Source organism: Silene latifolia, chromosome 4 (assembly GCF_048544455.1).
Source record: "Silene latifolia isolate original U9 population chromosome 4, ASM4854445v1, whole genome shotgun sequence".
NCBI lineage: Eukaryota > Viridiplantae > Streptophyta > Magnoliopsida > Caryophyllales > Caryophyllaceae > Silene > Silene latifolia.
Genome location: NC_133529.1, coordinates 56,926,079 through 56,947,737, shown reverse-complemented (window position 1 = coordinate 56,947,737; position 21,659 = coordinate 56,926,079). Strand labels below are relative to the sequence as shown.

General features: G+C 38.9%; 1 non-coding gene across 1 annotated transcript; it reads right to left on the bottom strand.

Annotated features, from left to right (window-relative positions):
• Positions 1 to 2,980: 2,980 nt before the first annotated feature.
• LOC141654262 (small nucleolar RNA R71) lies at positions 2,981 to 3,087 on the bottom strand. Its single transcript, XR_012547824.1, has one exon. It is a non-coding gene; the product is annotated as a small nucleolar RNA R71 (small nucleolar RNA).
• Positions 3,088 to 21,659: the final 18,572 nt, after the last annotated feature.

Here is a 21,659-nt window from a genome sequence, read left to right as displayed (position 1 = left end):
GAAAAGAAGATTAAAATTAGGCAAAATGTAAATTATGCATTCAAGGTTCTTTATATTTACCTTTCTCTTGTTTCGCTTCCATTTGTTGAGACGTGCAATCATACTCGTACCATATTCATCCAAATCCTACATATAAATTTTATTTGACAACAAATATTGAAATGCTTGAAATAAAATATACTGAATAACGTTTACAAAAGTTTGTTGAAAAATTTATACCTCGTAAGAACGCTCATCACTCCATGATGCTTGATCACACAAATTTTCTAGCCACTTTAACAAATAAACTCCACAAGAATACCCACTCTTTTGTTGAGGCACTTGCACAACCTCCCACTAAAAAGTCTTGATCTCCAACAACCTTGTGTATCTTGGAGAGTCTCTTGCGATGATCTCCAAAGCAGGCAGGAGCTATACAAAAACAAGACAATGAGTGATTGTGATTGTGGTATAAGGCTATTTAATGCACATGCAAGGGTATTGATGTGACCATTATTTGAGCATATTTAGTCCCCGAATTAGCCTTGTTCCCATGCTTTTTAGTGCATATTTGGGTCATTTATTGTCTTTAGTCCTTTGTTTTGCATATTCTTTGAGGTTTTGATCCCTTGGTAGGAAAGGAGTGCAAACCTTGCATTTTCATGGCAAAATGGAGCTAAATTGATTGAATTCAATGACCAAGCATCAAAGAGAAGACAAGACTAGAAGGCCTTTGTACATACTATAGTAGATGGGCAATGATGAGAAAAGATCCTTGCATCCCCGACGAAATCCTTAAGGATTTTATGAAGAAGAAGGAAGAAAAGAAGAAAGGAAGAAGCTGATCAACAATCCGAGCGGATTGCCCACAATCCGCCCGTCCAACACAACGAATCCGAGCGTCTTCCTCAGAAGGCCGCTCGTCCAAAACCACCACAATCCGCCCGTCCACCCCACAAATCCGCTCGTCCAAAAGACCCATAATCCGCTCGTCCCGTGCCCTGGACGCTCGGATTGTGTGACAGCTAATCCGTCTTCTACTTGTTCTATGAAGGATGCGCATACCTCGGGAAAGACTAGCAAAAAGGGGACTCGCATATTTTTCTGAGAGGAGCGATTCCTCAAGGACTTAATCGTCATTTAAGCCCTTAGTAAACCCTAATTTGTGTACCTAATCCCCACTATAAATACCCCATTAGTCTAATTAGATAATCATGTTCTTCTTATCAATCTTTAGTGTAGTTTATATCAATATAATCTCTCTTTAATCTTGTAATCAACTTTTAATCAAGTCTTAATACAAATCTCATTTCCTTAATCTCTCTTTTGTTCATCTTTTATTTTGGGTAATTGAAGATTATTTTGGTTATTATTGGGAGATTGACAACCTTCCAATCAATCATCAAGTACTTCTATTATTCTTTGCTTTATTATTGGAATCATTAGTAGGTATAATTCTCTTAATCCCTTTTTAATTATTGTTAATTATCTTCATTTATTCATCATGTTTTACTTTGTTGGTATGATTGACAACCTTGCTAGCATGTTCAACATGATAATGAGTGAGTAGTTTCCTTAGCTAGGGTTAATGGGTAATTAGGGGAAACCAACATGGGGGATGATTCATGCTTAAATTAATATGTTTTCATAGTTTATTTGCTTGCTTGTTGTGATCTCAACTTATGCACATGTTATGTTTGATGAAATGCGAGCCTATGAATCCTTGCAATTTTTACCCATCACCTATCTTTTCAATGAGACTTGTAAGACATAAACCAACTCGAGTCTCATTAGACCATGCATATAGTTGAGTAGGGAAGATTAAGTCGACTTGTAGGTGTTGTACAATCTAATCGATTAGGCTCCGGGGCCCAAACTTTCCTAGGATTGTAAGATATAAACCAACTCGATCCATCACAACAATAATTGCTTGCTTATAATTTGAGAATATGTTTGTATGATCAATTCCCATGAATCCCCTATGACCCATGACACCCTAGTGCCTTTTATCAGTTGTTTACACCCCTTTTTAATCATCTTGCTTGTTTACTTTCATTGCTATTTAGTTTAGTGATCTTCTATTCAAACCCCAAATCGTGACACCCCTAGACACCGCCAGTTGCAATTGAAAATCTCATCTCAATTCCCGTCCCTTGGGATCCGACCTTTACTTGCCTCTTTACTAATAGTAGAGTTGTTTGTGGAGTTATAAATATTGTTTTGGTCTAGGTGCTCCTAACGACAAGTACCGAAACCTAAACCTGAAAGAGGAATACCGACCAAAAATGGCGTCGTTGCCGGGGACGGTGTTAACTTGATTTAGATTTTCTTAGATTGTTATTAGTTGTGTCTTTCTTTGCCTTGGGGATGTAAAACTCCTCAAGGTTTGTTCTAATTATTTTCAAGTTGTTCGATATTTTGCATGTCTAGAAGATCACAAGGTAACTTGTTACCCTTTGATCACGAAATTGAAAGGACTTTGACAAACAATAGAAGACTTGCTAGAGGTACTTTAAGAGGTATTGGTGAGGTTGTAGTTATTCAACCAAACACTATTGAGTTCGTCAACCCTTTTGCAAGAGAAGGTGAGGAGAACCCAACACAAAATCCAACACAAAATCAACCCACAATGCCTAAATTTTCATCACAATCCGTACCAACCGAGGGGAACCTACCCAATGGTACTCCCACACCACAACACTTAACCAGAAATTTCATTGCCAAATCCGCATTTATCCAATTAGTCGAAAGAAGCCAATTTGGGGGGATGCCTAGTGAAGACCCTGACTCTCACATGGAGACTTTTTGTGACTATTGTGATGCGATTTCTCAAACCGGTGTAACTCAAGACCAAATTCAATGGGTCTTATTTCCTTATTCTCTAATTGACACCGGAAAAAAATGGTTGAAAGGCCTTGATAAGGCTACTCTCGGAAATGACTCTTGGAAGAAATTGGCTCTAGCTTTCTACAAAAAGTTCTACCCACCGGAAAAGACTAACATGCTAAGAGCTCAAATTACGGGCTTTAAGCAAAGAGATGAAGAATCCTTGTATGAAGCTTAGGAGCGATTCAAAGGAATTTGTCGCTCATGTCCTCATCATGGACTTAGCGAGTGGTTCTTGGTACAACAATTTTGGAATGGTCTTTATGAAGACTCAAGAAACATTCTCAACATGGGATCAAATGGTATGTTCACCGAAATTGACGATAATCAAACTTGGAACAAGATTGAGGAAATGGCGGTCCATAATTCACAATATAGTAGACCTCGCAAGGTTACTAGAGGAGGAAAGCATGAAGTGGACTCTATTACTCAATTGGGTGCTCAACTTAGTGCTCACATTGATACCATCAATTTGAAGTTCGAAAAAGCTATGGCTAGACTTGAAGAAGCCGCAAAATCACCAAAGCATCATGTTAATGCCATGACGGCATCTTCATCAATCCCAAGTGGGATATGTGAGAATTGTGGAACTTTGGGACATGACCAAAGTGAATGTAGGGGAACAAATGAACAAGTCAATGCTTTTCAAGCATACAAGAGTGGTACCCCTTATTCAAATTATTACAATGAAAACACCAAATTCCACCCAAATCTCTCATACAAAAGCCAAAATGTCCAAAACCCTCAACCAACATACACCCCACCTCCCATGAGAAACCAAAATCAAAGACCCTTTTACAACCAAAACCAAGGTTACCAAAATCAAACTCCATACAATCAACAAAATGACCAAGGTTTTGATCTCCAAAAAGCGGTCCTCCAAATGCAAAAGAATCAACAAGAGTTTTTCACTCAAATGCAAAAGGATAGTCAAGCAAAGGAAATCACCATCAACAACATCCTAGCCCACACCAAAATGTTGGAAACCCAATTGACTCAACTAGCATCTTCAAGCTCACAAAGACAAAAGGGGCAATTACCACCTCAAAGTAATCCCCCGAGACATGAAACGGTTAGTGCCATTCACTTGAGGAGTGGTACGAGGTATGAAGCACCAAAGAAGCAAGTTGAGGAGGAAGTGGTGGAAGCTAGTGACAAAGAAGAAGTTGTACAAAACTCCAAGGATGGAGAACCATCAAAAGAAGAAGTTTCAAAGAAAAGTGAAGACAAGGCCAAGGAGAAGGAACCCATTGTGATTAGACTTCCTTTTCCAAGTCGTCAAGCTAAGCCCAAATTTGATGACCAACTTGGAAAATTTATGAAAATTGTGAAGAATTTGGAAGTCTCGATTCCTTTCACGGAATTAATCAATCACGTGCCGGCCTATGCAAAGTACATGAAAGACATCCTTACGAAAAAGAAGTCGATCTGAAAGCTTGAAACTATTGCCTTCACTAAGGTGAGTAGTTCAATCCTTCAAGGGAGTTCACCTCCGAAACTTAAAGATCCGGGAAGCTTCTCAATACCGTGTACCATTGGCGACACAACGATCAACAAAGCCCTATGTGACCTAGGGGCTAGTGTGAGTGTTATATCGTATTCGGTAAGTAAAAGGTTAGGGATGGGAGAGCTTAAATGTACCAATATCACACTCCAAATGGCCGATAGATCGACGACGACACCATTAGGGATATGGGAAGATGTTCCCGTAAGAGCTGGGAAATTTTTCATCCCGGTGGACTTTGTCATTGTTGACATAGAAGAAGACTTCAATATTCCAATCATTCTAGGTAGAACTTTCTTGCACACCGCGGGTGCGGTGATAGATGTGAAGCATGGCGAGCTCACTCTAGAAGTGGGAGATGAGAGCATAACTTTCAATCTTGACAAGACCATGAGAGCTCCCCGTTTGCATGAACCATGTTTTATGGTTGATCATTATAGCCGGAAGGATGAGAGGAAGAAGTCGGAATTCCAATGGAAAAAGAAAGTTGATGATGCTCCATCAAAAGAGAAAGTGAATTGTAACAAAGAGAGCTTGAAAAGCTCACCCATGACAAGTGAAGAGGATGGCCTCATTGGCCAAAACAAGAAAGGAGGAGAGTTGTCTCTATCAACTCAAGAGATTTTTAATGATCAAGTAGACGAAGTTTGTGGTCTTTGGGACGATGAGTTTGAAGGGATTTTCAATCCCTACATTGGTAATGCTATCGATCAAGACCAACATGAAGGACAACAGGTGCAAAGATCTATTGAGGATCTTTATCATGATAATGAACAAGCTTTTGACTACTTCTTCAAGGTGTTGAATTACATCAACAACACCTTGGCCATGCCCCCATGACATCTCACTAAGGATGAGAGTTTGGTGGAGTCCTCTCCAAATCACCATTTGTAAATATTTCTAACTCCCTAACTTGCATCTTAATTCTTACATTGCATTTTTGTCATTTTTGGATTTTTTTGTGTGCCTTGATCAAGATATTTATCATTTTTGAAGTGAGGGAGAGACTAATGATTTTATTGATGTGTAGTGCTTTAACTTAGTGTGGGGATAGCAATTGCCTAGGCTATTCATGCCTTTGTAGTGCCCCTACAATGAAGAACACGGGATTTGAAGAATGAAAATGACACGGGATATGCAAGTACACGGATGGACCTGAATCCGGGTAGACCAGGAGGAATCCGAGTGTCTTCTGGGTAATCCGCTCGTCTTATAGGAATCCGAGCGTCCGTGGAGGAATCCGTCCATCCAAATGAGCTGCAAAATCAAAAATTTTGGTCTGTAAGAGAATCCGAGCGCCCCAGCTGAGAAGACGCTCGTCTGAAACTGGCCGCTCGTCTTTGTAGAAAGACGCTCGTCTTTTTGCCAGTGCAGATTAAGAAAAGTTCCTTTAAGAGAATCCGCTCGTCTTTGAGGAAAGCCGCTCGTCCTGAATTGCAGAATCCGTTCGTCTTCACTAAAAGACGCTCGTCTTTAGGCGAGTTTTCCTGAAGCCAAATTGAGCAGAATCCGAGCGTCCCGACGGGAATCCGCTCGTCTTCCCCCTGCAGTTTTGAATTTTTCGGGTGTTTTAAATACCCCTTCCCACATTCATTCATTCATTAACTCATTCAAACACTACCCATAAACCCCAAAACCCCAAAACCCCAAAACCCTCATCCTCTCCATCACCAAAAACAAAATTTCCTCAACCAAATTCAACAAAATCAAATCCAAACTTCCTTACAACAACAATTAATCACTCCTTTTGCAATAATAATCAATTCAAGCACCAAAATCTTCAACCTTTGAGTCGATTTTTGAAATACAAAGACAAATCCTTTCATCTTAAATCGATTTGGGTATAATTAAAAATTGAAGATTTTCAATCTTTTCTTGGTGTAATCAACAATGGCAGGAACAAAAGGAGCAACAAAGGCACTCAAGGCAAAGACACTTTCGAAAAGGCAACAAAGCCTTCAAGCAAAGAAAGCTTCAATGGCTATGGTGGTTTCTAGTGAAAACTTGGAAGTTCAACAACAACAAGATCCTCCCTTGGAAGCAACAACATCAACAACTCCGGAAATCGCTCAATTATCAAACTATCCGGAGGTAATTTTCATTTCTAACTCCCATAGGGAAACATTTGCCAAGTATGCTAAGAAAGCCATTTTGCCCACCAAATTCATTTGTGAAGATGCCTTGAAAAAAGTGGGTGTCCTTGAACAAACAAAAGCCTTCTTTGAAGCCATGGGTTTGGGTAAATTGTTTACTACAAGAGAATTGACATACCCCTCCCTTACCTTGGAATTCTTAAGTTCATTGAAAGTGACTAAGGTAGAGACTAGATAATACATCGAGTTCCGTCTTGCCAATGTGAATAGGCGCATCACCTTTGATGTTTTGAGTAAAGCATTAGGCCTTAGTGATACACCATATTATCACAAGATGCCCGAAAAGTATGACCCCGCTCCTCTTTGGGAGGCGATTTCCGGGAAGAAATTCGTGAGCTTTCATGCGTGTCGCGCTCTATTAGTCCACCATCCGGGCATTAGAGTGTGGCACAAGGTCATCGGGAATACTATAATAGCAAGAAAAGGCACTAATCACTTTACAAAGCTCGATTGTGTTCTACTTGAGTCGGCCTTAAATGTCGGAAGAGAATTCACTAAGCCCTACAATGCTCTAAGGCTTTTGATGGAAAGATGGCTTAATGTTGATTGTGGCAAGAAAGGCACCGCTCATATTGTAAACGGAGGTCTAGTTACTCTCTTGGCCAAGCACTTTGACGCAAATTTCAACAAGGATAACACCTATGTGGTGATCAAAGGGGGTCATCTCATTGACATGGACGCCATGATTTACAAGTAAAAGTGGGTCAAGCATAACTCTCTTGACACCAACTATGGGTGGCTAACCAATGATGCTAGATCTTTCACTTTGCCTTCCAAGATATGCCGATTAAGTGCTCATCGAACAAACTACCTTCTTCCACTCTCCAAGGGAGCTGAGTACATCATCCGTCAACAAAGGGGTGAAATTTAAGAGCCCTCCTCCTCCATTGTCACACCACCCTACCCATTCAAATATCAAGAGTTCAAACCCAAAGATGTTGAAGTGGGCAATGACTACATGACTCTCCTCATGCAAGAGATGCACAAACAAGCTTATAATGATCGAGTAGATGCATACTTGGCGCAATATCCACCCCTCCTTCATTTAGCTACGCAAGGACTACTTGATCCTTCATGTCCTTTGCCTAGTTGGACGGATAGGGAAGTCTTCTTTCCAAGCACATCTAGGGGTGAAAGACCAGGTGAAGATGAGAATGTCGATGATGAGGTTTTTGATGATGAGGGTGTTGATGAAGAGGTAGATTAAGAAGAAGAGGGTAATGACGATGATGAAGGAAGTGAGCAAGATCAAGGAAGTGAAGATGAGAGTGGAGATGAGTCCGCTTCTATGGAGGAAAATGATGACAATGATGATATGGGGGAGGACTAGCAAACTTTGGAGGCTCCTACCCTCTTGAGGTTTGTCTACTTCTTTCTTTGTTTTCTTTATTTTTATCTTGATCATAGTTTGGAGAGTCCTAGCAACATGAGGACTAACACCTCGGCCCCATTGAGGTGTTCTTTTATTGTTCCCACATGAAAAATCCAAAATGACAATATATAGTTTCATGCATTGCATCTTGTGTGCATGAACTACCCCAAAATTTAAGACATTAGAAATAATGTCTATCTCGGTTTAGGGAAGTACATGCATACGCAACGGGAGGTAATCTAAATTACGCTCTCCGTCATAAACAAAAAACCCATGCATCATGTAGTGTAGATTAGTATAGCTTGCATTTAGTATAGAAATCATGCATCATACTTGCATAATTTCCTGTCATATTGGCCGTTGAGGACAATGCCCATATTAGTGTGGGGATGGAAAATTCTAACTTAACTTTTATTCAAAAATCCAAAAAAATCAAAAATTTCGAAAAAAATCAAAAAAATTGAAAAATTGAAAATCCAAAAACAAGTTCATTTCCTTTGTAGTGTAGACTTGTATATATTGTTTGTATATATTATGTTTGTGTATCCTTGTTCACATTGATCGACTATGCGACATCCGAGACATGAGGATATTGAAGACCGCATGGTATGATCTTTCCAATCTCCTTTTTCCTTTTTATGTTAATGACTATGTGGCTTTATTTTGATTGATGCGGTATAAACAATGTGAATTTAGGACTTGCATTTAGATTATTTGGCATATTAGTTGGTAGAATCATATGCATTAGGATGTATATATGTTAGTTGCATCATGGCATGCAGTTTGCATGTTAGAAAATTTTGCGAAACCGTCTACTTGGGAAGCTTGACAAGTGTATATAGGCCCTAGTAGATGCTTTTTCTTCTTAAGACTTTGCTTGTTAGAATACTTGTAAATCACCCTAGGATATGTCATGCTAGTATCCTTTGACCCATGGATTAAGGCCTAGTCAAGAGTACCTTGTGGTGTGATAACTCCTTGGCTACCGTTTATTCCAAGGTGACCCTTGAAACCATGCAACCATCATTCATCCATATTCTACCACATTTTGTCATCAAAAAGGAAATGGGCACAAAAATTGTTCAAAAATTTGAGTTCAAGAAATGAAATGAAAAGTGAAAGAAAGTTTGCAAATGCATCAAATGAAAAGAGGAGCAAAAATAGACTCCTATGCTTGAAATATAAGGCACCCTCACTACATATGGGGTGACTTTGAAAATGTTCAAAAGAAAAATGCAAAAAGTTGAAAGTTGTCAAGTATTGAAATGCAAAACATCAAAAGAAATGGCAAAAGAAAGTGTTCTCATATGTTATATGCCACAAGAAATTGGGGGGAAAAACAAAAACAAAAGAAAACTCCCAAATGAAACTCAAATATCTATTGATCTCTTTATCCATCGTATCCATTTTTGTGCATGGTAGAGAGGGGACGACCCTTCTTCTTGTCTAGGCAATAAGGGGAATTCCGCGATCCTCCAGTGTTTCTAACACCATAGGGAGTCTACTCTTGACGAAAGCATTTAACGATTGAGGACACAGGTACCCTAGCTTGACACAACTTGGAGGTGATTTATTGGTATCCTTCTAGGCTTAGTAGTTTGAAGAAATCGTATCTATAAAGGAGTGTGTACCCTTGAATTGCTTCTCTTGTAGATAATTTCCGCCACTTAGATGAGGAAAGTGGCTATTCTTTTGTAGATGCATCCATTACTTGATTTTATGTGCTTAATGTTTAGATGTGTCGCCATTTTGGCAAGACCCACCTTGCCTTGCAAGAAGGCATCCTACCTCATGGTTGTCTTGTTGTGAGTTGAAGGGGCGGAGTGAGACCCGCTAATTGTCTCATATCGGCTATGCTATTAGGTTAGTTTAAAAAACGGTCCTAGTCTTTGTCACCTCTTTACTCGGGACGAGCAAAGGTTCGGTTTGGGGATAGTTGATGTGACCATTATTTGAGCATATTTAGTCCCCGAATTAGCCTTGTTCCCATGCTTTTTAGTGCATATTTGGGTCATTTATTGTCTTTAGTCCTTTGTTTTGCATATTCTTTGAAGTTTTGATCCCTTGGTAGGAAAGGAGTGCAAACCTTGCATTTTCATGGCAAAATGGAGCTAAATTGATTGAATTCAATGACCAAGCATCAAAGAGAAGACAAGACTAGAAGGCCTTTGTACATACTATAGTAGATGAGCAATGATGAGAAAAGATCCTTGCATCCCCGACGAAATCCTCAAGGATTTTATGAAGAAGAAGGAAGAAAAGAAGAAAGGAAGAAGCTGATCAACAATCCGAGCGTATTGCCCACAATCCGCCCGTCCAGCACAAGGAATCCGAGCGTCTTCCTCAGAAGGCCGCTCGTCCAAAACCACCACAATCCGCCCATCCACCCCACAAATCCGCTCGTCCAAAAGACCCATAATCCGCTCGTCCCGTGCCCTGGACGCTCGGATTGTGTGATAGCTAATCCATCTTCTACTTGTTCTATGAAGGATGCGCATACCTCGGGAAAGACTAGCAAAAAGGAGACTCGCATATTTTTCTGAGAGGAGCGATTCCCCAATGACTTAATCGTCATTTAAGCCCTTAGTAAACCCTAATTTGTGTACCTAATCCCCACTATAAATACCTCATTAGTCTAATTAGATAATCATGTTCTTCTTATCAATCTTTAGTGTAGTTTATATCAATCTAATCTCTCTTTAATCTTGTAATCAACTTTTAATCAAGTCTTAATACAAATCTCATTTCCTTAATCTCTCTTTTGTTCATCTTTTATTTTGGGTAATTGAACATTATTTAGGTTATTATTGGGAGATTGACAACCTTCCAATCAATCATCAAGTACTTCTATTATTCTTTGCTTTATTATTGGAATCATTAGTAGGTATAATTCTCTTAATCCCTTTTTAATTATTGTTAATTATCTTCATTTATTCATCATGTTTTACTTTGTTGGTATGATTGACAACCTTGCTAGCATGTTCAACATGATAATGAGTGAGTAGTTTCCTTAGCTAGGGTTAATGGGTAATTAGGGGAAACCAACATGGGGGATGATTCATGCTTAAATTAATATGTTTTCATAATTTATTTGCTTGCTTGTTGTGATCTCAACTTATGCACATGTTATGTTTGATGAAATGCGAGCCTATGAATCCTTGCATTTTTTACCCATCACCTATCTTTTCAATAAGACTTGTAAGACGTAAACCAACTCGAGTCCCATTAGACCATGCATATAGTTGAGTAGGGAAGATTAAGTCGACTTGTAGGTGTTGTACAATCTAATCGATTCGGCTCCGGGACCCAAACTTTCCTAGGATTGTAAGATATAAACCAACTCGATCCATCACAACAATAATTGCTTGCTTATAATTTGAGAATATGTTTGTATGATCAATTCCCATGAATCCCCTATGACCCCATGACACCCTAGTGCCTTTTATCAATTGTTTACACCCCTTTTTAATCATCTTGCTTGTTTACTTTCATTGCTATTTAGTTTAGTGATCTTCTATTCAAACCCCAAATCGTGACACCCCTAGACACCGCTAGTTGCAATTGAAAATCTCATCTCAATTTCCGTCCCTTGGGATCCGACCTTTACTTGCCTCTTTACTAATAGTAGAGTTGTTTGTGGAGTTATAAATATTGTTTTGGTCTAGGTGCTCCTAACGACAAGTACCGAAAACTAAACCTCAAAGAGGAATACCGACCAGGTATGTCATGCACATACAAGGGTATTTCATGCACATAAAGATCACCAACAGTATTTTCATTCGACAATACATTTTGGGCAGTCAAAAACTGTTGAGCAACCTTCCGGATATAATAAGTGAGGGGTAACATGTTTTTGTGCAAAAACTAATAAATCATACATGTTCAACTAAAACTTTTTGCCCGACTTCACGTCGCCTGGGCAGGTTGGAGTCGAGTATGAAGTTCATCCTTTTCCCAAAGTCAACAACGCATGCAAACCAATGTGATCTCTCCACACAATAAGGAAAGAAAGCCTGAAATATTACAAACTAGTCAAGTAGGATGTATCGACTTCAAATGAAAAAAAAATGCATTGGAAAAAAATTGCATGGAAAAAAAAAGTAAGAGAATATTTATTTACCAGTTGGGTTGTGTTTAGATTGAGGGGCAAGTAGTCAAGTAGGACGTATTGACTTCGAAACCCCTTTTTACCGACAACTCCCGGAAATTTGAGAACATTTGTCAAAATTCTTTGTCATTTCAAAAACCAAAAACAAGCATTTGACACAATAAGGAATATGAATACCTTTATGATTGTCGGAAAATACACAACACTTGGGTTTTCGATTGTAGTACGAATACCAATAGCATCAATAACCATATACATTACCCAATTTCCTGGCAGCAAGGTCTGCAGCGCGTCTTGGATAACTTGCAACCAATCGGTTTCTACAACGACCTCCCTAATGATGCACATGTTGCAATTAGATTAGAAAACACGGAACAACAGAGAGTGGACAAAAACTGAAGTTTTAAAAAAGGCTTATGGTCAGTTAGAACTTACTCCTTATTCTTCCCATTATTCCGAATATAATTGATCAAGTGTGCATCTGTATATGATAAATCATCATGTGGCGCTTGATTACTGAGAAAAGGGGAAAATAAAAGCTCCTTTATTAACATGGAAAAACGGAAAACAAAGCTACTTAAGATTTCGCATTACCGAATCTGAACGCCATTCTTGTAAGCCTTTGCTGCAGCCGTCACTTGAAGTTTGTAAGAGTTGTATCGCCAAGTTAGAATTTCATTGCAAACCCTCACAACATAACATTTAACATCAACTCTCTGAACAATAACAACAAAAGAAATCAACATCAGTGACTTCATATTTAATACACATACAAGGAAAAGTTGAATTAAATAATACAGACTTACTCCCTTTACGACCCACCTTTGAACCTAAACGTCCTTAGCCCCATTGTACATCTCCATATGACGCATGAGGTAGATTCTAGTATCATGCTCGACATCAATGGCAACGTGCAGAATATACAACTTAGGAATCAAAAGCCATGAAGACACCAAGTTTGGAATCTTACTTGGAAGTGTACTCAACAAGTTCTTCTGATAAAGGTAAAACAATGACAAGTAAATAATCTCTCACAAAAATTAGACGAAAATCAGGCACTTTATTGCAAAAAGATCTGAAGATATACCATAGGTCTAACATGGCGAGAATAGTCAGTTGACGGAGGCATCAAGTGCATTACTTGTAACAGCTTCTTACTAACGTGGTAACAGAAGACAAATGGCAAGGGTGTAACAATAGGAATGAAAACCTGTACGGCATTGAAAACAAAGACAATAATGAAAAGAAAGACACTTAGTTGAGAACAACCACAGAAATGTGAAAATCTTGAAGGACTTACCAACTCCACATCTACAAATTTGACATCCAATGAGTCAATCTGTTCATTAAATTAGGTGACCCGTATTAGAGAATAAAAACTTGTACTAATTGGACACTTATTTGATGCATGTTCAGTGTTGTTTAATGCAACTATATTGGTATTTCGTGCATCTACAGGATTATTTCATGCATTCGAAAGTCTAATGCAGCCCAAGGTTGAGAACATCCATGGAACACTTACGTCAGTTGTCTCTGTGATAAATAGACGGCAAGGCCATTTACGATTTTTGAATTTGTTACCCTCATTCAAATAATCACACCACACAAAAATGACATCTGTATGAACTCGACGATCAAGAAGCAAACTCTTCATATGACTTCGTGTGAGAGTCTTGCCCGCACAGCTAAATAAAACCTCCCTATACAGTTATGATAACATGAAACTTAGTGTTATACAAAGAAAATGTAATACATATATGCCGAATAAGATTAAAATATAGGAGAGTGATACATACTCTTCATCTAAGTCCTCTGAAAAGGCATAGTCTCCTACCAGTTTTTCCGATCGACTCAAGTCACGAACCATGTCCACGTTTCTGATAAAGTAAGGTGACCGGTAAACATTCGCTACCTCAACACACCTCTTAGGGAGCACCCTTCTACCAGCCACCTGCCTCTCAATGGCATAATCTGAGGGGGCAATTGGAGAAGAGGGCTCAATTGGCGATTTATCCAACAATACTTGAGAGGAGATAACTACAGGCGATGGTTGGGATGAGATCAGAATTGGCGATATTGGCGATATTGGCGATAAAGGACGAACTCACGGAAATGTACGTCGTAGTCATTGTTGTGCTTGAATGAGGAACACTTGAAGCGACATGCAACCTGGACTCAAGGAACTATTTAGAGTTATATGGTGCATCATCACCACTAAAAAGGCTGAAAGACGGTCCTTCCGTGCGCCTATCCCTCTTTTCCTTTTCCTTTTTTTCGTTCCACAAATTTTCATGATGTGAATCAAACATCTTGCCAACATGAGTGTATGCATTATTAAGGATCCCTTCTAATTCAGCCATGACAGTGGGATTGTCTAGAAACACATCATCTGCACAACTCATGTCAACCTCCTCCTTCTTTAACTCCTCCTCCTCCACTTTACCCTCATCCTTCTTAAACTCCTTCTCCACTGCCACCTCCTCCTTTCTCTCCTTCAATTCATTCTCATCTTTCTCATTGTTCTTTTCCACTTCATCCTCCTCCATCTTCTCCATGGTAGCACCCTCCCTTTCACAATCAGCACCTTCCCTTTCACCTTCTTCTGTACTCTGCTGTGAAAGGGAAAATCCTTCAAATAAACAATCTGCCAACTTTGACATTTGCGTGACAATGGAAAGCGGGAGCCTTACACTTAGCATTTCTAATTGCTTTGGTAAAGTCACCATAAATGTCTGCAAGTCGAATGGCTGTGCTTGCCAAAACCTTGATGGATTCTTTCCTCTCATCAACCGGTTCAGCTTCAAGTTCAGGTTCAGGTTGAGGTTCAGGTTCAATTTGAGGTTCAGGTTCAGGTTCAGGTACACGTACAAGTACAGGTTCACGTTCATGTTGAGGTGCAACATAAGCAAATATGGGTTCAACAGAACCCTTGCCAAAGCCACCCCCCTTCTGCTTCTCCAACTTAACCCTTTCTCTAATTTTCTCATCCGTCCAATTCGCTAATAAGGGAAATTATCGACGCACCGTTCTCGTCATGAAAACACATCTATCCAAGTAGATAATCTAGAAAATCAGAATCGATCCCTTAAAATAAGTTTTAGGGGAATTAGCTATAGCCGCCTTCCACGACATGACGTTGTTGATCATATGGGACCGTGCAAATTTGCACCAATTCATGTTAGGGACATCGGAGAGATTTGAAAGGGAGCTTAATATCCGAGGGCTAGGATGATCACCTACTACCCCCATCAAGAGAGCATTGGCGATATAGATGAGGAAATTCCTCTTGAAATCGTCTCCACCATCCCGTTGCTCCATCATCTTATCTAAGAGAACCATTTTCGTAATATCTGAGGTGGTAAACTGAGCCTTATGCCTCTTGACAGCCTCTCTGTACTCCTTTTCCTTACAGAACATTCCAGCTGCAACAATGTCAATTGGTCCCATAGGAAGTCCAGTTGCAACGTGGACATCCTCATCAAAGATAACAAGATCGTGGTTCATCAATGAACAATTGAACGGATTAAATGTCTCGACAATCCATCTGGCCAAATGGCCATTGATTTCTTCTGACTTAAGTTGTAACAACCCTCCGAACCCCATACTGTGTATGGCTTCAATTTGTTTTTCGGATGGCCCCAACGTGATGAAATTAGTGATCAAGGAAGGACTCATCCGAGTGAGGAGAGGCTTATACTTGTCAGAACGCTTTCTTCTTTTTATAGTTTGCGTTGGCTCTTTGCTTGTTGCTGATGCCTTCCTCTTGTTCTTGTTAGGAGGCAACTTTGGTGCGACTTCCTCGTGAACTTTGGCTTTAACACGCGGACTCCGTTGCCGCGGTGAAATTTGTTCTGCCTCTGCTGCTGTAGTGTTTGGTTTGAGAGAATTATCTGTCAAAGTAGTCAACATGAGTAAGGTAGCTTATTTCATGTATATACAAAATTGTTTAATGCACATAGATAGTTATTTGATGCATATACAAGGTTGGTCCATGAATTCAGAAGACTATTGTACGCCAAACCAAACAGTGATTAGCTTCAGGAAGACAGCTTATTTCATGCATATACAAAGTTGTTTAATGCACATAAACAGTTATTTGATGCATATACAAGGTTAGTCCATTAATTCATAAGACTAGTGTACACCAAACCAAACACCGATTAGCTTCAGGAAGACAGCTTATTTCATGCATATACAAGCTTATTTCAGGAAAACAGGATTTTAAAACGGGGCCCGGGTGTCCTAAAACGGGACGGGAAAGGGTTTAGGGTTGGATTAGGCGGACCCGCGGTAGCGGTCCGCCTAATCCAACCCTAAACCCTTTACCTTGCTATTGTCATTCGAACAGGAAAACCAAAAGACACCCTAGAAGGGGACGAGTGAACCCTTTTATGGGGACGGGATTTTAAAAAGGGGCTCGGGTGTCCTAAAACTGGACGGGAAAGGGTTTAGGGTTGGATTAGACGGACCGCTACCGTGGGTTCGCCTAATCCAACCCTAAACCCTTTCCCTTGCTATTGTCATTCAAACAGGAAAACCTAAAGACACCCTAGAAGGGGACGAGTGAACCCTTTTTTGGGGACGGGATTTTAAAAAGGGGATCGGGTGTCCTAAAACGGGACGGGAAAGGGTTTAGGGTTGGATTAGGCGGACCGCTACCGTGGGTCCACCTAATCCAACCCTAAACCCTTTCCCTTGCTATTGTCATTCGAACAGGAAAACCTAAAGACACCCTAGAAGGGGACGAGTGAACCCTTTTTTGGGGACGGGATTTTAAAAAGAGGCCCGGGTGTCCTAAAACGGGACGGGAAAGGGTTTAGCGTTGGATTAGGCGGACCGCTACCGCGGGTCCGCCTAATCCAACCCTAAACCATTTCCCTTGCTATTGTCATTCGAACAGGAAAACCTAAAGACACCCTAGAAGGGGACGAGTGAACACTTTTTTGGGGACGGGATTTTAAAATGGGGCCCGGTTGTCCTAAAACGGGACGGGAAAGGGTTTAGGGTTGGATTAGGCGGACCCTCCAACCTTAAACCCTTTCCCTTGCTATTGTCATTCGAACAGGAAAAGCTAAAGACACCCTAGAAGGGGCTGAGTGAACCCTTTTTTGGGGACGGGATTTTAAAAAGGGACCCGGGTGTCCTAAAACGAGACGGGAAAGGGTTTAGGGTTGGATTAGGTGGACCGCTACCGCGGGTATGCCTAATCCAACCCTAAACCCTTTCCCTTTCTATTGTCATTCGAACAAGAAGAAAACCAAAAGGCATGGTTGGTTAATGCATATGGATTGCTTTTTGATGCACCTACAAGGCTACTTGATGCATTCATAAGGGTATTGCGCCTTAAACCATCACCATTAATATTGGAACAAACGACATGTACTGAAAATCTTTAAAAGGGACAAGAAAAGGTAAACCCTCACCATTGTTGTTACCAGAAAGCATATTTGGTGTTACTTGCTCAGTAACTTTTGGTTGGATACGTGGACTCTGTCGACGTGGAGGAGGAATTTGTTCTGGCTTTGTAGCTATAGTACTTGGGTTGGGAGGATTATCTGTCAAAGTAAGTAGGTTAAGAAGGCAGCTTATTTCATGCATATACAGGGGTATTTTAATGTACTGAGATTGTTTTTTGATGCATCTACAAGGCTGTTCCATAGATCCAGAAACTTCATGTAATTATGAAACAATGAAAGCTCGATGATTAACAAAATAAGGAAAAGAAACTTCATTAATAAAACATATCATCCATACATGACAAAGTTTTACAACATCTAAAATGATAAAACCCGACTACATAATTATACAAAGATGGCTTAATACATGGAATTATACAAGAGTACCACAAAAGACTGAAAATAGGGCAACTTTAACACCTGAACCGTTAAAGGCCTAAATACACAGACATCAAAATGCCAAAAACTGGTATAAACTTGAGCAGTTGAGTTATATATAGAGGAAAAAACCAAAAAAAGGTAAAGTTTCCCGAGTTGTTAACTCTGTTGAAATGGCAACTGCTATGTCACGTGCAGGAGATGGCGTGGCTAAAGCATGAAGCAACTCATTCACATGTGCGCGTTCAACATCATCAAGAGCGTTAAGATGTTCTTTTTGAAAAGTATTTTTCCCTTGTTGATGATGCAGGAGCAATTTAGCTGCCAAATCTTCAGTCATAAAGCATTTGCATCTTTTATAAATTATTTTAGGACCCCTACGAACAATTCTTACACCATTGAGATCATTGGTCCGTAGATAAATGCCATATGCATGTTCAATGCGAGGTGCACTTGGGTGTATGAGGAAACAGACCAACGCCATATTTGCCTTATCTTCGTAACAATCTAGTTGGTTAAATATGTTAGTCACTAGATCTTGATTATTGAAAACATCATCAAGTTGGGCTTGATAACAGTTGTCGGTAAGCTGAACTTTGACTAAGGGAGCAAATGACAAACTCAGAGCCTTTTTTTTTCTCTTAAGTAATTCACAGCAAAAAGTGTTTTATCTTCTGCAACAATATTGACTACCCACCCCTTGCACCAATTGACCATACTTGGCTATGTATAAGTAATTGACCAGTAATAGAATGACCTACAAGCATCACAAATTGAACTCTCGAATGAAAAAAACTAGAAATAGGAACTAGTCAGGAAAAGAGTACAAGCAGTCCGTCATTTGAAATAACACATTAAGCATGCAGAAAAACACTAAGACAAATTCAGGAAATATCACATTAAGCAAGCAATACAGGTATTACATCAAGTTTAGAGAGAGCATTAAAATGTAGTCTATCATTATTTTGGGGTAAGGAAGGGATGAAACATAAAAACAGACAAAGCTATGCATATTTTCTTACAATATACTTTGGTCAACAGCATCATTTATACTTGAATTTGTTGGGTTTGGTGGGAAATAATCTTTCACTGATCTACCTCCTTTTATTTGTGTATTTTTTACTGGTGTGTTTTTCTTCCTTACAACAGTCTTTCGCCTCATATCTGTGAATGTATTGACTGATGTTAACACAGGTGAAAATAGAAATTTCAGCCAATGCACAACCGAGAGCATTTAGATTTTGGAAAATATGCAGATTTTCCGAGTCAAGGGCCCTCTACTAATTAAGCATTGGCACCTTATCCACAATGAACCAACTGCTAATTTTAAAGTGACGCCTTGTTTGATGCGGACAGAACCTTATTTGATGCACATTGAACCCTATATTATGCACCCTGGGCTTTATTTCATGCACATACAGAGGACGGGTATCCTAAAACCTAAGCTTACTTGGCTAAAAAATACTGAAAACAACAAGCAACTACCAGCTCGACTATTCTTTCAGATCCGAACAATATAGATCATTTAAAACCAAAAGACCCTCACAAATCCGCAAATTCAATTATTAAAAAGTACTTGAACATGCAATCAGAATAAAAACTCACAAATCCGCAAATTCAATTATTAAAAATTAATTGAACATGCAATCAGAACAAAAATGCAGAACTCGCTAAACTATAAGCAACGTATAAACTCTGATTTTCTATGCAAATGTGTTCAATACATAAAAACTCTGAATTTCTATCCCGAATCTAAGAATTCATTATAGAATAACAATAAAAAGACCTTAATTAGGGAAATTGCTGCAAATTAGAGTTAATAGTTGAATATGAATTGATGAATGTCGGGGGAATTGATGGATGTCGAAGGAAAAAATACATGCATGATAAAATTAATGTACAATCGCCATTATCCGTAGCATAGTACCTGAATTTGTAGGAATGAGATTGATAAATCTCGCGAAAATGCTGCTGATGAATGGAATGAACCGTAATATGAGAAGCAGATGATTGGATACAATGAAGGTAGGATAGAGATGAGCAGCAACGATGATCGGAGAAGATGATCGGAAATGGCGACGATCGAAAACGGGGATGATGAGGGTCGAAGAGAGAGAAGAAGATGAGTGAGAAAGGGAAAATTGGGAAATGATTGAAGTTGAAGGGTTTGGGGAGTTAAGCGCGTCAAATTGTAATATTATTAGTATTATTAATTAGTAATGTTAATATTAGTAGTATTATTAGTGGTTCTCATCATCCTAGTGGTTCTCATATGATCCCAATATATATATATATATATATATATATATATATATATATATATATATATATATATATATATATATATATATATATATATATATATATATATATATATATATAGCTTTGCTTGATCTCATTTTTATACAATTGAAGTATATGCTAATGTTATCACCTATAGACTCAATATTGACACATCTTTGAAGTTTGTGCGGCAGAAACAGCGCAAATCCACCCCTGAAAGAAATATAAACATGTACGAGGAAGTCAAAAAAAAAAAAAAAAACTCCTGAGTACGAGGCAACATTATTCAAGGATTAGAAGCTATATTTATCATCGTCTCCATTTTTACTGGCCAAGCCAGGTAAAGGAAAACCCCCTGCCGGTTTATCTCTCTCTCATTGACAATATTGTCAGTGCCTAGTTAAAGTACAGGAAGGTCAGCAATATCATGTCTACGATGTAAGTAAAAGTCTACTAGATGCTGAAATGAGGTATGATTTACTTGAAAAATACGTTTTAGCTTTAATTATATCGTAAACCAAGTTGCGCCCTTATTTTGAGTCTCACCCTATATTAGTTAAGACTAACCTACCTATAAAAGTTGTCCTGCGAAAGCCTGACTGTTAGGCAGGGTGGCCAAGTGGTCAGTCCAGCTTAGTAGGTATGATATAACCTTTGAACCCAGGACAAGGATCAAATCACAGGCCTTAGCAGACTTTATGGCTGATTTCAGCCCTAACCTAAAATTAGACCTGGCCAAAGAAGTTAACCAATTAGAAGATAAGACCTCAGACCAAGAATGGACCTTGTTCATAGATGGGGCATCCAATGCCAGGGGGCAGGGTTAGGATTAGTGCTTAAATCGCCACAGGGAGACACGATAGTGTTGGAATATGTGTCCTCCGACAATAATGCGATCACGACTATTGATCATGATGATAACATGTTTAAATCTCATTATAAAGAATACAATTGGGAAGTAATTTTTACTGTCAACTGGTCAACATATATCGGTAATGAGTGGCTGACTAGAGTTTGACATTACTGTCGTGCGACGGTGGTGATCAGTTGACCCCCTAGGTCATACCTATAGGGCAACACTCTTAATTGATCATTTAATTAATCGTATAACGTTACGAGTTAATTAAATTACTTGAAAAATTGACGGACGATTTTGGAAGTAAAATTTACGTATCACATTGAAATTTGATTAAATGAGATACGGTCTGTGTAATTCAATTGTATCATTACACAGATGAAATTATTGATTAAAGAAACAATTAATATTGAATGAATTATTATAAATACAATTTATTGTGATTTATAATTGGAGAAATATTTTGGTACAAGTAATTATGAATTACTAAAGTCGATTATTGTATATGATGTATTTTTATTAATACGTTGATTTTTAACATGTTAAAAATACATAACAAATTTATGTTACATATGACATGTGACATATTGACAAATTGACAAAAATAATATTGAATCCATATTATCTAATGTACCGAAATTTAGAGGGGTTTAGGCTAAATATTGTGTTGTTTAAATTAGTGGA